Source organism: Pseudorca crassidens, chromosome 10 (genome assembly GCF_039906515.1).
Source record: "Pseudorca crassidens isolate mPseCra1 chromosome 10, mPseCra1.hap1, whole genome shotgun sequence".
NCBI classification, from domain to species: Eukaryota; Metazoa; Chordata; class Mammalia; order Artiodactyla; family Delphinidae; genus Pseudorca; species Pseudorca crassidens.
In genome coordinates, this window is record NC_090305.1 from 32,056,264 (window position 1) to 32,071,331 (window position 15,068).

Below are 15,068 nucleotides of genomic sequence, written 5' to 3' on the forward strand. Positions count from 1 at the left end.
GTGGGTTGAATAGTGCCCCCACCCCCACCAACTTGAGGTTCACCTGGAACCTCAGAATGTGACCTGATTTGCAAATAGGGTCTTTGCAGACGTGCTTAAGTGAAGGTTCTTGAGATGAGATCATCCTGGATTTGGGGTGGACCCTAAATCCAATACTAGTGTCCTTAAAAGAAGAGGAAAAGAAAGAGACATGGGGGAGATAGCCACGTAAAGATGGAGGTGGTCGTTGGAGGGATACCGCCACAAGCTAAGGGACTCCAAAGATTGCCAGGAACCACCAGAAGCTGGAAGAGGCATGATTCTCCCCTCTTGGAGCCTGTGAAGGGAGCGTGGCCCTGCCAACACCTTGATTTCAGACTCTTAGCTTCCAGAACTGTGTGGGGATAAATTTCTGGTGTTTAAGCCACCACGTCTGGGGTAATTTGTTATGGCAGCCACAGGAAATGAATGTGGCACTCTGTAATTTACTTATTTATTTTGTTTATTATCTATAAACATGCTCCCTCGCCTCAAATCTGGACTCCAGGAAGACAGGGATTTTGTTTGTTTTGCTCACTGATAGAGCCCCAGTGACTAGCACAGCACCTGGCACACAGCCGGTGCTCAATAAATGGCCGTCAGATGGCTGCATGAATAAGTTAGATGAAAGCCAGGAGGGTAGGGGTGGGAGTCGGGGGTCTTCAGGGACCAACTTGGCTGCCCAATGCCTGGGCCTGCTGAGACCCGCTACTGTGCAAAGGACACCTGGGAGAAGAGGAAAGGGGGATCTGGAGTCCTCCGGGACTAGACCCCCAGGTCATCGAGATAAGCAGAGCCTTCCCTGTCCCCACGATTCAGCCTCCCCGAGCTTGGTCCCTGCCAGAGGCTTCGTGGGGTCAGTTTCTGCAAGGAGTAGGTGCCCTCTCCCCACATCCTGTAACAAAGAGACCCACCCCCCAAACCAACTTCAGACACCTCAACAGTTGGTACAGAGGGGCCCAAGCCCTCCCCACCTCCCTGTGCAGCCTCGACCCCAGCCCTTCCTCCTGCAGACCAGGTCTCCAGGGCCACCATGGACAGAGCACTGGGGAAAGTCATGGTCTGGGGGCTGATGGGAGAGAGTCTTGGGGGCAGGGGTGGGGCCTCATCCATCTCTAAGTGCCCAAGTCTCCATCAGGCCACTTGAGCTCTGACCTGACTTTCCTGACTCTGGTGAAACTCGGCTCTGCTGCGATGGATTAAAGATGGTCAGAGCTTCTTTGCTTCTCCTACCGTCAAGAGGTAGAGTCTACTTTCCCTCCCCTTGAATCTGGCTTGGCCTTGTGCCTTGCTTTGATGGAAAAAATGCAGCAGAAGTGAAATGGTGTCTGTTCCAAGCTTAGCCCTTGAAGGGCCTAGTGGTTCCCCTCCCTTCTTCTCTCCCTTTCCTCTCTCCCTCCTTCCCACTCAGTTCCCACCATACTGGAGGGAAGTCTTGGCTGTTCTCCGGGAGAGAGAGGCCCTGGAGGATGAGACGCTAAGTGGAGGAGAGTGGAGGCCCAGCAGGTGGCGTGGAGGCCTAAGGTTTGTGAGTGAGGCCACTTGGACCTTCTAGCTGAATGCAGCTGATGCAATGACCTAATCCCAGGTGAGACTTGCAGGACAGCCAGGACAAACTCCAGAAATGTGAGAAATGAAGAAACCGTTGTTGTTTTAGTCTCTACTATGTTGGGGAATGGTTTATTTGCAGCCATAAAAACCTTAGAGGGCTGTGTCTCAGAGGCCCCTCTCACTCCAGCATGGTAGGATTCTGGACACCCTAGGGGGTGTGCAGAGAAACATATCTCAGACTCCATAGACACAAGGTCTTGAGCTGGAAGGACTTCGCCAATTCTAGAATGCTGAACATCCAGGGAGGCCACGCCCACCCGTTCCTCAGCTCCCTCTCCACATCACCTCCCATTGGAAAGCTTCCCTCCAAGTTCACGGGCCTTGGCCCAGCTCCAGCCCAGGACTCTAGGGTGTGGGCAGAGGGTAGGGGGCAAAGCCAGAAAAAATGCCTGGCGTAACTGGCAGTCCCCCCCGTCTCTGTGTGCCCCCAACCAAGGTTGCAGGCTGGAATGGCCAGGCATAGGATCTTGTGCATCTCCCTGCCTCCAGGATGGGCATGTCCTGGCTGAGAACCTCCTTCCATGCTGCAGAGGGTGACCACGAGGTTCCCCCACCCCAGGATCCAAACCCCCAAGCCCTAGCTCAGTGGGGGATTCTCCACATGACCTTGAGCAATTTATCATCCTGGAATTTCTTCCAGGAAGACTGGAAACTTCCTTAGGGCTGGCTCTCCCATCTCTGCCATCCCAGCGTTCTCTGCAGAAGTGGTGCTGATGCGGACCTCCCTCCCTCCCTCCCTCTTCCTGCCTCCCCTCCTCTCCCTCCGTCCCCTCCTTCCCTCTCTCCGTTGTCCCTTCTTCTTTCCTCCCTGTGGGGAAGCTGTTGAATCTCTCTCAGCCTCAGTGTCCTTATCTATCAAAAGGGAATCATAACACCCGCCGTGGGGAGGGTAGTCAGGATTAAATGAGGAGGTGGGAAGGAGGGATGGGATGGAGGACAGTGTCTCAGGGCCTGAGCAGGGGGAACCCACAGGGGAAAGACCTGCTACAGCCTCATTTCCGCAAGTCGTGGGCCACCCGTGGGCCCGTTCTGAGCCTGTCCTGAGCCTTTGAGCCTCTTCTGAGCCCGCCTGCCCGTTCTGTGCCCTGCAGGCCTGTTTTCTCTAACTTTGATGTGGGCCTGGGTGAGGGGCCTGCTTGGCCTGCATGTGACACGGAGTGGAGTGGCTGGACGCAGCGTGAGGCGGTGCTCACCACCCTGGGTAAACATCCTTCCTCCGCCCCAGCGTGAACACTGCTGGTCCTCCCTCGTGTGGTGGACAATGGTCACCTTGTGTGAGTGAGAAGGAAGAGTGGGGACTTGTCATTGCTGATTTGGGCAGGGCCCCAAACAGGCTCGGAAAGGGCCAAGCCACGGGGGGCCTGGGCAGCCCCTGCCGATGTCTGGGGCCGGCGGGTAGGAAGGAGGGCGCTGGGGGTGCGGCCCGGCCACAGAGAGCGAGACACCGAGCAGGGAGAAGGTGGAGGAGCCCGAATGAGATGCTGGAGAAATGAAGGGAGGCCGCTGGCTGGGCAGGAAACAAGTGCGTGCGGAGAGGCTGGGCGGGGCCCGGAGAAGCCAGGCACTTTGCGGAAGGCTCTGGCTACAGTTCCAGGCAGAATGAGCTCTGCTTCCTTCCAGGCCCAGGCCCCCTGGTGAGGGAAGCACTTGAGGAGCGAAGCCAGCCCGGCCCTTGCGCTGGACAGAGCAGAGCAGAACTCTGAAACCTGGCTGTGTACTTAGAACTTGCCCACTTCCACACTGAGAGGCCAAGTTTGAGCTTTCTCTGGCCGCAGGAAAATCTTTCTCACATCTCTCAAAAGCTGGCCCTGCAGGCAGCTGCGGACGGTGCTGAGAGCTCGATGGCGGCAGCGAGGTGGAGGCCTGCGCTGGACACTGGGGTCCACGTTCCTCTACGCCCCACGCTGACGCTGAGCCCTCCACACAGGTGCCGTCAGACGGAGCCTTACCTGGGCCCAGAGCCTCCCGTCTCCCTCCTGAGGCCTCTCCAAGGTCCTGCGCGAGAACCTCAGCCTGTGCATGCCTGAGACCTGCTGAGGTCCCCCGGTGTGCACACCTCAGAAGGGAAGCCCACGGGGACACTTTTGCTCAGTGGAGGGACAGAAGCCAACAAACAGATAAATGTTTCCCTATTTGCCCTCCTGGGCAGACAGTTTTGAGATACATTTCCTAAGGCTCTTTAATAGGTCCCTGTGGGGTCACCAGTCACCCTCCTGGTATTGGCTGACCCTCCTTCCCTGTCTCACTCTGTCTCCTGCCCTCATCCTTCACCCCTGCTCCCTGGGGTCACTTCCCAAATAAATTATCTCCACTCCAGTCCAAAGCCCCCGCAAGCCCCGCCCTTGGAGGAAACCAGGCTGAGATAGAGGCATCCTCTCTGAAAGAGTCTAATTCCTGGGGGCCGGGGTAGGAGGCAAGTGGGAGTATGGCCTATGGAAGGCACCCCCCCTAGCCTTCTCCCAAGTGTAATATTGTAAAGCACAGCTTGGGAATTCCCTGGCGGTCCAGTGATGAAGACTCTGTGCTTCCGCTGCTGAGGGCCTGGGTTCGAACGCTGGTCAGGGAACTAAGATCCTGTAAGCTGCACTGTGCAGCCAAAAAGATAAAAAGCACGGCTCTAGGCTGGCTCCTCCCTGTGTAGAGCTCGCAGTAACGACGACTCGGTGTTTGCCTCGCCACCCCGTGGACTCCACGGGGCGTGAGCATCTCCCTGGATCCCGTCAGCCTGAGGGAGAACCTCCGGACAGGTGCTTTGAATAATTAAGTGTACAGTTGACCCTTGAACAATGCAAGTTTGAACTGCACGGGTCCACTTACAGGCGAACATTTTTCAGTAGTAAACACTACGGCACTACATGGTCCGTGGTTGGGCAGATGCGGAGGAACCGTGGATGCGAGTGAACCGCAGATGCAGAGGGCTGACTATGAATTATACGTATATTAACGCTCCCCCCCCACCAGGGTGGGGCATTGTTCAAGGGTCAACTGTATTTTGCAGCAGTGTCCGGTGCAGGCGCGTCCCCTCTCCCAAGGCCCTGCTTTGGGGATTTGGTGGTGGTGAGTGGGCCTGGCTCAGCCTCTGGTTCCCAACTCCTGGAGGCGAGGATGGGTCTCCTCCATCTGGCTCCTCCTGCCTGCAGGCCTTTGTTAGCACAGACTCAGACTGCTCTGCTGGGAGCTCATGCCCATGGACCCCATCCCAGATGGGGGCTCTGAGAAAGCCCTGCTTCCCTCTTCTGATGCCTGTGGGACAGCAGTGCTGTTGTCGTGGGAACTGGGCCAGGTTAGCCTGCAGCCAGGGCCTGGGAACACAGGAGTATTGGGTGGGAAGCTGGCTGGACCCGGGGTCTTGACTCTGACCCCACTCCAGGGATAGCCCATGTCTCCTTCTGACCTTTGGGGCATGAGGAAGCCCTGGTTTCCTCCCCAATCCAGACTTGGGCTGGCAGGGTCGCCAGGCCTCCCCCCTCTCCAGAGGCCTTCATTTCCCCCCTGCCCGGCTTCTGGCTGGAGCAGAGGGGATGCTTTCTCCTCAGCCTGGGGATCTCCTGCCTGAGTTCCTCTTACTCTTCTATGTAACTTGCCCTGTGCTCCCCCAACTCCTCCCCCTCCACCCACTGCACTTCTCAAGGTGTGTTGAGTGAATGGGAACAAAGGAAAGGGAGGGTGAAGAGCGAGGGAACCCCAGCTTGGGGGTGCGTCCCCCTGGAGGGGGCAGCAAGGCCAGGGGCCAGGGGGTGTGAGTGGCAGACGTTGTGTTCCCCAAATCTCCCATCCCACAGTTCCTTGCCACACACTTGTCAAGAGGTGGAGTCTGGTCCCTCTCCCCTTGAATCTGGGTGGGTTTGTGACCTGTCTGTACCCAACAGAAAGTGGCAGAAGAGACACTGCGTGACTCTCAAGGCTAGGACAGAAAGGATGTCAAAACTTCCACCTTGCTGGCTGGAAGCTCACTGCTGGAGCCCAGAGGCTGCCATGCTATGAGGAAGCCCAAACTAGCTCGTGTGGAGAGACCAGGTGGCCAGGCCCTGACTACGTGAAGAGTCCAGACGTCCAGACAGCCTCCTGCTGCTCCAGCTCCGGCCACCATCGGACTAAAACCACAGGACAGAACCCAAGCCAGAACGCTTCCCAGGCGCTTCCCAGGCCCCTGACCCACGGGCACGGGAGAGGCTATCAAACGACTTGTTGTTTTAGCCACTCAGTTCTGTGGTGCTCCGTTACGCAGCATTAGCTGACCGGGTACGATGATGGAAGCTTCATCAGTGGCAGGATGTGGCCTGGAGTCCCAACATCTCTGCCACCAACTGGCCCTCGCAGGACCCCTCCGCTCTGGACCTCGATTTCTTTTCTGAACACTGAAGGGCTCAGACTAGCTGCGCCCTGAGGCCCAGTTCCCCACATTGCTGGACAGTAAAGTCTGGATAAAGTGCTTCCCGCTGCCCGCTGCCTCCTCTGTATAAACCCTCACTCCTCCTAAAGGTCCAGTCCCCAAGCGCCACCTCCCTCATGAAGTGCTCTGATTTCTCTCTAGCAGAGCACCTAGCACACAGGCAGTGCAGCTGCTCCTCTGCCCCTCTTGGGTGCCTGGGTCTGTGAGAGTGTCATTACGTGGTGAGATCTTGAACTTCAAGGGTCGTCTTTCTCTGCTGTGTTTCCCCCACAGCTTTAGACACAGTGCCTGGTGCATAGTTGACGCCCCCACTGAAACTAGTTAAATAAATGAATGAATGATGTCGACTACCCCTCGGACTGTCACTACTGAGAACTTGCTGTGTGCCAGGCACTCTGTTAACCTCTTTACAAATATCAACTCGTTTTCATTTTCATAACAACCCTGTGAGGTGGGTAGCATTCGCAACCTCATTTTACAGTTGAGGAAACCAAAGCACAAGTTTAAGGAAGGTTAAGTAACTTGTCCAAGGTCACACAGCTAGTAAGGGGCAGAGCCAAGTTTGGAGCCCAAGGACTGTGCTCTTAACCACGACATCATGGTGCATTTTATAGGTGAGGAAACTGAACTGAAGACCTTAAGCAAGCCGCCTAGTCACATAGTTGGAAAGGGGTGGAGCTGAGATTTTGATTTGCTTCTGTTTGCAGAGGGCTGTGCCCCTAACCACTGGGTGCCCTTGTCCCATATCCAGGGCTCTCATTCCTCATGCCACCCGTGTGGGTGAGGTCGGCTCCTGCTGAGAGGGCAGGCAGGGGACAGGGAGACAGGATCACAGCCTGGAGAGGGCTGTTGTCCCCTCCGACTTGAGGATGACTGTGCAATTAGGGGCCCTGGGCGTGAGCGGCCCTTCTCTTCAGCCCTGGGCAGGATGCTTTGTGCAGGGAGGACCCTGAGCTGCCAGATGTGGCCGTGTTCTCAGGCCTCCCCTCCCTCTCGCACTTTCCCTCCAGCCGGATGTCAAACCTCTTATCTCACTGGGTGTGCATTGCCTCTGGGCTGTGTGAGGACGCGCTGGCCCAAGAGGGGTCAGTGACTCAACCGGGGTCTCCGTCGAGGCCCAGAGGGGCAGGGGTCTGACTGGGGCTGCATTTCACTTCCCGCTTGGCCAACTTGTCGCCACACTCGCTGTCATCGCTTGCTCTGCGGGGGTCTAGGCCGGGAGACTTTCTGGGGCCTCGAGTTCCGAGTGCACAGAGAGACGACTTTGGGGCCGAAGTCCTGCCCACGGCCGTGAGGGAGCTGCCACCGTGGTCAGGGAGCTTCCCTGGAGCCAGTTGTCTTTGTGGAAACTCGGGCAGGGGCAGAGCTGCTGTGTGCTCCTGACACCCCTGGGTGGGTGGCAGCGGGGCTCGGGACCCCAGATCTGGGTGTCTGGGGTCGAGGGCATTTGCATGCATCTGTTGGGAGCAGTCAGTCAAGCGTGGGGCCCTAGCAAGAAGGTGTGTTAGGCTCCTGTGTCCCCTGTGTCAAAGAAACAAAATCCTTCCCCTTGCCGTTATTCAGGCAGAACTGGACTCAGAAACAGATTACTGAACCAGGAGACTTGGATGAGACTGTTCAGAGTAGCGCTGTTGATGACAGTAGGGCTAGAAGCCACCCATGTGCTCATCAGCAGCAGAGTGGATGAATGGGATGTGGCTGTGTGGTCACAGGATGAAATATTAGACAGCAGTCAAAACGAATGACCTTCTCTAACTTGCAACATTATGCATGAATCTTGGCAACATAAAATTGAAAGGGAAAAGTCCCATGGGATTATGTTCCACACGATACTCTTTTTATAAAGTTAAAAACCATTAAAATTTAAAAATGAATTTTATGGAATCCATATAGATGCAATTAAACTCTATAAAGCATTAAGTAAGGGAAGGACGGAGAGCAGATTCAGATGAGTTACCACAGGTGGAGGGACGGGGAGGAATGAGGGGGCCAAGGTTAGATGTGGTTATTGTCAAGAACTAGCTATTGTTCTGGGTGGTGGGTTTATGGACGCTTATTGCATTATTAAAACCAACTAACTAACCGATGTAAATCAAATTGGGCTGCGCATGGACCACTGAGTATCATAGATCACGGGTTCTGTACTGAGGTCCAAACAGAAGAAGAAAACAAAGCAAAACAAAAGGCATGAACTGGGAAGGCTCACGTCCCCACAAGAGGAGAAGGCATCAGGAAATGATTGAACGGTGGGGGGCAAGAGCTTGGTAGCTTGGAGACCCATGGGTCCCAGCTCTGGGACCCTGGGAAAGGGCCTTGTACTCATTTTCTATCGCTACATAACAAATCACCATAAACTTAGCTTAAAACCACACCAATCTGTTATCTCACAGTTTCTGTAGGTCAGAAGTCTGGGCACAGCATAACTAGGTTCTTTGCTAAAGGTATCACCAGGCTGAAATCAAGGTGTTGGCTGGGACTGCAATCACATCCGAGGCCAAGTTCCTCGCAGCTGTAGGACTGGGGGCCTCGCTTAGAGACCACTGCTGTTCCCTGCCATGTGACCCTCTCCATAACATGGCAGTTTGCTTCCTCAAGGCCAACAGGAGAACACCTCTGCTATTTTGAACCCCTCTGAGTTCTTTCATCTGTGTCCTCTGATCTCTCACCTGATTAGGTCAGGCCCACCCAAGAAAATCTCCCTTGTGATTAACTCAAAGTCAACTAGTTGGTTAGGGACCTTAATTACATCTGCAAAATCCTTTCATCTTTGCCATGGAATGTGATCTAATCACAGAAATGATATCTCATCGTATTCATGGGTACTGACCGTACTCAAGAGGAGAGGATTTCACAGGGTATGGATGCCAGGAGGTGGGAATCTTGAGGACAGTCTCAGAATAATGCTTACCACAGCTCCTTTCCAAGCCTTGGTTTTCTCCTTCGTGAAGTAAGGAGTATAATCTCTATCCTGTAGGTATTTAGGGAAGATTATATGAGATGAGGTATGCGGAAGTGCTGTCATTCATTCAGAGATACTTAGGGAGGGCCTGCTGCATGCCAGGTGGGCCCCTGGGAGCTCACTGAACATAGCAGTGTGCAACATGGATGTGGTCCCTGTCCTCATGGCGCTGATAGTCTGGTGGAGGAGGCAAGTATTAGCTGAACAAATGAAGACAACAGTGTGATGTGCAGGATCTTTATGCTGAAAACTACAAAATGCTGTTGCAAGAAATCAATGAAGGGACTTCCCTGGCGGTCCAGTGGTTAAGACTCTGCACTTCCACTGCAGGGGGCACAGGTTCAATCCCTGGTTGTGGAACTAAGATCCCACAAGCCATGTGGCATGGCCCCCCCCCAAAAAAGAAATCAATGAAGACCTATATAAATGAAAAGATACACTTCCAATCCATGAATTGGAAGATTCAATGTACTCAAGATGTCAATTTTCCCAAAGTGAACTGTAGATTGGACACAATGCCAATCAAAATTCCAGCAGGAGTTTTTTGGGAGGTTAGATATTAACAAGTGGATTCTAAAATTCATGGAAAGGCAAAGAACTAGAATAACAAAAACAATTTTGAAAAAAAAAAAAGAATAAAGTGGGAGGAATCTACTCAATTTTAAGACAACATAAAACTACAGTCACCAAGACAGTCATCAAGGCAAATCAATAGACACATAGATCAATGAAACGGAATAGAATGTCCAGAAATTGATGCACACAAATGTAATCAACATGCACAAAGGTACAGACGTGTCGGTGGAGAGTGGATAGTCCTTTCGGCAAATGGCATTGGAGGGACTTCCCTGGCGGTCCAGTGGTTAAGGCTCTGCGCTTCCACTGCAGGGGGCACTGGTTCGATCATTGGTCGGGGAGCTAAGATCTCGCATGCCATGCGGCATGGCCAGAAAACAAAACAAAACAAAAAAATAAACAAATGGCATTGTAGCAGTTGGTCACCCATGAGCAAAAAAAAGTAAACGTTGACTTAAATACAAAAAGCAAATCAAAATGGATCAGAGATCTAAATGTAAAACATAAAACTATAAAACTTTTGGAAGATCACATATGTGAAAAATCTTCATGACTTGGGGTGATGTGAAGGGCTTTAAAAATGATACCAAAGTCATGATTCATGAAAGGAAAAACTGATAAATTGGACTTCATTAAAATTAAAAACTTTTGCTGCACCAAAGACACTGCCAAGAGAATGAAGAAACAAACTGCAGAGTGGGAAAAAATCTCTGCAAACTGCACATCCAGCAAAGGACTTCTATCCAGATTCTGTAAGGAACTCTCATAACTCAATAGCGAGAAGATAAGCCACCCAATTAAAAAATGAACAAAGGACTTGTGCAGACACTTCACCACAAGGATATAAGGATGACAGACGAAGCCATGACGAAGATACTTAACATCATTAGCCATGAGGGAAACACAAGTGGAAATCTTGATGAGATACACTGCTCGCCTATTAGGGTAGCTGTAATAAAGACTGTTGACAGAAGCAAGTGCTGATGAGAATGCAGAGGAACTGGGACCCTCATATACTGCCGGTGGGAATATAAAATGGTACATGCACTTCGAGAAACGGTATGTTAGTTTCTTGTAAAGTTAAACATACGCTTCGCATGTGACCCAGCAATCCTGCACCTACATATTTACCCCAGAGAAATGAAAACTTTTCTTCACGTGAAAGTTCATGAATGTTCATAGCAGCTTTATTTATACTAGCTGAAGCTGGAAACAATCTAAATGTCCTTCGGTGAGTGAATGGTTAAATAAAGTGTGGTACATCCAAACAATGGAATACTACTCGACAGTTAAAAGGCACTATATGGAGACAGGCAACAACTTGGATGGATCGCAGACATTTATACTCAGTGAGAGAAGCTAGTCTAAAGGTTACATACTGCATGACTCCATTCATTTGACAGTTTAGAAAAGACAAAATTATAGTGATGGAAAACAGATTAGTGGTTGCCTGGGTTATGGGTGTGGTGAGGGTGTAACTTATTATAAAGCGATAGCATAAGGGATTTTTGGGGGATGAGGGAACTGTTCTATATCCTGATTGTGGTGGAATCTATACATATGTTAAAATCCATAGAACTGTATACTAGAAGGAAAAGAAAGTAAACTTTACTGAATGGTAACTAAAAATAATAACAACAAGAAAAAAGCCCAGTGTGGACAAGTGCTCTAGGAAAGAGATGCTTGGCCCTTGGGAAACAGACTCATGTTTCAGAAATGAAGCGAAAGCAAGGTAGATGCCCAGAAAATGCTTGGAAGATGCCCAAAGCCAGGCCTGCCTTGACCTGGAGTGGGTGGCCTGCAGGCCTGGGAGGGCCAACTCCAGACCCCACCTCGTGGCCAGACCTTGCTCAGAGCCGCCCAGAGGGGCTGGGTCTTCAAGGGTGGAGGAGGAAGCAGCTGCTCTGATGGAGATCCAGCTCCCTCTCCTGAACTGTCAGGTGGCCCTCAGCCATGACCTACTTTTCCTACCTGTCAGTGCAGGTGAACACGCCGCCCACAGCTATTTTTATCCCAGAGGAATTCCCAGCTATTTTTACCAGCCCGGCATGTGGGAGAGTTGGATTGTGGGAGATCCTGATGGACATTCCTTACCCTCCTTCTCCCAGTGAGGACCATGCTGCCTTCCCACAACCACCCCTGCCCCAGGTGTCTCCCCTGCTGTAAATCCTGCAAGAGCTCCCCATTGCCTACAGGATAAAGTTCAAACTCTTTCATTGAACATTTGAAGCTCTCTCTACCTGGAACCCAGCTTCCCTTTGGCCTCATGTCACTCCATACCTCATAGCCATCCCACCCAAGGGGCTAACCAACCGGGCCCCTTGCCAGATGCTGACGAGGCCTCCCAGTTTCCTGCCTGTGCACTTTCCCTTCTGCCTCTATTCAGCCCAGCACCTGTACCACTTCCTCCATGGAGCCCTCCTTGGTTCTTCAGCTGGCGGGGATTGTGCCCTCTCCTAGAGAACTATTGTCCTAAAACCATTTATCTGGCACTCTCTGCTCCTCTGCCTCAGGGGATATCCATCTATCCGTGGGTCTCTCTTTTCCTGGTTCTTGGGGCCGGCCCTTGCCCACCTCTACCCCTGCACAGAATGTGTGTGAAGGATGGAGAAGGGTGCTGCTGCCTCTCTTGCATCCTCCAGGCTGCCCCGCGTGCCCGGGCCCTGGGATGCCCGCCCTCCCCAGGGCAGGGTGAGGGCTCTGCCATCTTCTGGCTGCTAGGCCCTCTGCCTCTGTGAATCAGGGCCTGCAATGGGCTCAGCACTTCTTTAAGTGCTCTGGGGAGGGTGTGGGGGAGGAATTCAGGGGAGCCATGCCCATCAGAGGGAGCCTGGTAGGCAGACCTGAAGCTCCAGGGACTATACAAGCGGTGGGGCGTGCCTGGCGACCCCCAGAGGTGCACCCCACTGCCCCTCAAACCACTGCCCCGTCTTTGTCCTCTTCCTGGAGAACGCCCCCCACCTCCGCTTCCCGCTGCGTGGCCTGCCTTCTGCTCCTCCTCACCCCTGGTCCCCGCCCTGCGGGCCCTGCCAGGACCTCCTGAGCACCAAATCCGCCGGGCGCTGCTGAGCTCCTATCTCCCTGGCCTGAGCCTCTGCACACTGACCTCACGCGTTCCCCTGGTTCTCCTCCTCCATCTCCATGAACGCCTCCCACCTCTGTGGTCCTGGAGAGGCCAGAAGTCCTTAGGGTAAGACTGGGCTCTCCCTTCCCCCTGAATCCCCTCAAGGCCTCAACTGTCAACACTGGCCTCCAAATCCTTTCTTCTGCCTCAGGTCGTTTTCCCGGAGCTGACGACCCCTGAAATTCTCAGGGCCTCTGAAACTTAACATGGTCTAAACTCAACTCATCCCCTCCTTGGGTAACTCAGTCCTTCTCTGCCCCACCCCCTGGCCTCTCCCTCACCCTTCTGACCCGGCTTCCTAAGAACCCCGGGTCAGGCCTCCTATTTCCCAATTACAGCAGCCACTCCTGCTCTGGCTCCCTGCCTCCTGCTTTTCCCATTCCCACTCATCCTCCACTCAGCAGTCAGCACAAACCTGGCCAGACCTTCTTTAAAGTCTTGTTTACAGAATGAAGTGTCAGAGTCTCAGGAAGGGGGCAGGGGCGTGTAGCATCAGGTGAGGCCAGGCTGTCGGGGGCACGTCCTGCTGGCTGTGGGGCTCGGGCAAGTGACTTTCTTGTTTTGGAGCCTGCACTTCCTCGTTTGTCTGGCATATCCACCCCTGGGGCAGTTGTGAGCACCAAATGAGGCAATAGGTGTGATGGGTCTGGAAGGTGCTGGCCTGCAAGGAGCACTCCATGTATGTGGCCGTCGGTGTTATCAGCCAGCTGCATCCTTTCGCCTGGCTCTCTGCAGCTTTGACCCTTCTTTCCCACGTGGCCATGAAGCCAAACTGAAAAGCCTCTACGCCCCTGACCTTGCTCTTCTTTCTGCAGCAGATGCCTCCTCCTACCTGCCCACCTAGCTGACAACTTTTCCTACTTCATTCATGGCCCACTGGGAATCCCATGTCTTCTGTGTAGCCTTCCAGAGCTGATGCCTCCCCAGGGCTCACCTCAAGGTGCCTCCCCAGGGCTCACCTCAAGGGAATGGAACGCCCCATCCCCCATGACCCCTGGGGCCCATGCCTGAGCCCTTCCTGTGGTTCCAGCATCCAGGGCTGTATCAGGGCCCTCGAGGGCATAGTGGGAGGCCTGTCAGAACACCCTATCAGAGTCTCGGGGACCCCAGGCCCCAGGAGAGGGTGTGACCCGGGAGGGGTCCTCCAGCTTGAGGCCTTGGTGTGAGAGGGCTGTCCACACATGTCTTCCCAGTGGACTTGGGTCACTAAGCGCCCACCGAGGAGGCCTGGGTCCCCTCTGGGGGGAAAGCAGTGCTCTCTCCCTGGCGTCACGTGTGGCTGTTAGCACTGTCCGGGTCAGGCCCCACAGGGAGCTCACTCAGACTGCACGGGGCTGCCCCTACCTTCCAGGACACCTTTGGGGCAGGTAGGGAATATGGAGGCAGACGTGGGTGGGACAATGAAGCCCTCACAGGGGAATGTGGGAGAAAGAGGGAGGCTTCCTGGACGTCTGGGAGCAGCCAGGAGGAGGGTGGATGGAGGCCCCCGTCCTGCCTAGTGGCTCAGCAGTTTGAAGTACAGTAGCCACTAGCCCCATGGGGCTATTTAAATTAAAATTTAGTAAAATTAAAATCCAGCTCCCCAGTTGTGTGAGTCACATGGCAAGTGTTTAAAAGCCACACGGGACTCGTGGCTACCATGTTGGACAGCACAGACGCAGAACATGTCCATCATGGCTGCACTGCTCCGGAGCTGGGGCTGCTGTGCTACCGCTAAGCTTGGGCCAGTTACTGGTCCTCTCTGTGCCTTGGTGTCCTCTCTAAATGGGGATAACGACAGTCATTGAGAAGATTAAACGAGTTCGATGCATGTAAAGTACTTGCAACAGCACCTGGAAAGGGCCTGCGAGTCTGCCAGCAGAGAAAGGCACAGCCCATGCCAAGTCGTTAAAAATAAGATACGGTTTACTTTTTGGAAGGGTGTGTAACATCCAAATATACAGGGAAAAGCCACCCACAGTGCCGTCTCCCAGCTACCATATCACCCTGCCATGGGCAGCCCGCGCCTGCCTCATTTGCTAGGCTGGCATCATCACCTCCCATCTGCAGACGAGGAAAAGGACCTGCTCAAGGCCAGTGAGGAAAACCCTGTTCTCTGGACCCAGGCCCAGAGCTCACCTCCACTGCCCCAGGTACGACCCAGGACTCCCCAGTTCCTTAATATGCCCCAGGGCACCACTTCTTCGATGATGTATGACACTCCTTGTCTAGCCACACCATCCGGAAGTCCTTTCCCATGGCTGACCTCAGTCTCACTAGCTGCAGAGTGACCCTTACATCTTAGGCTTCCCCCGTGGAGATGCCACAGGGGCCGAGGTGGGGAGGTAGCGAGAAGGAGAGACGGCTTTTGTATGATCCATTTCAGAAACCACCCTCATTCAGGAAGT

The 15,068-nt window shown here is 53.5% G+C and overlaps 1 long non-coding RNA gene across 1 annotated transcript in view; it reads right to left on the reverse strand.

Annotated features, from left to right (window-relative positions):
• LOC137231940 (uncharacterized) overlaps nt 1-15,068 on the reverse strand; it is a 64,612-nt gene that overhangs the window by 19,867 nt on the left and 29,677 nt on the right. The window lies entirely within an intron of this gene.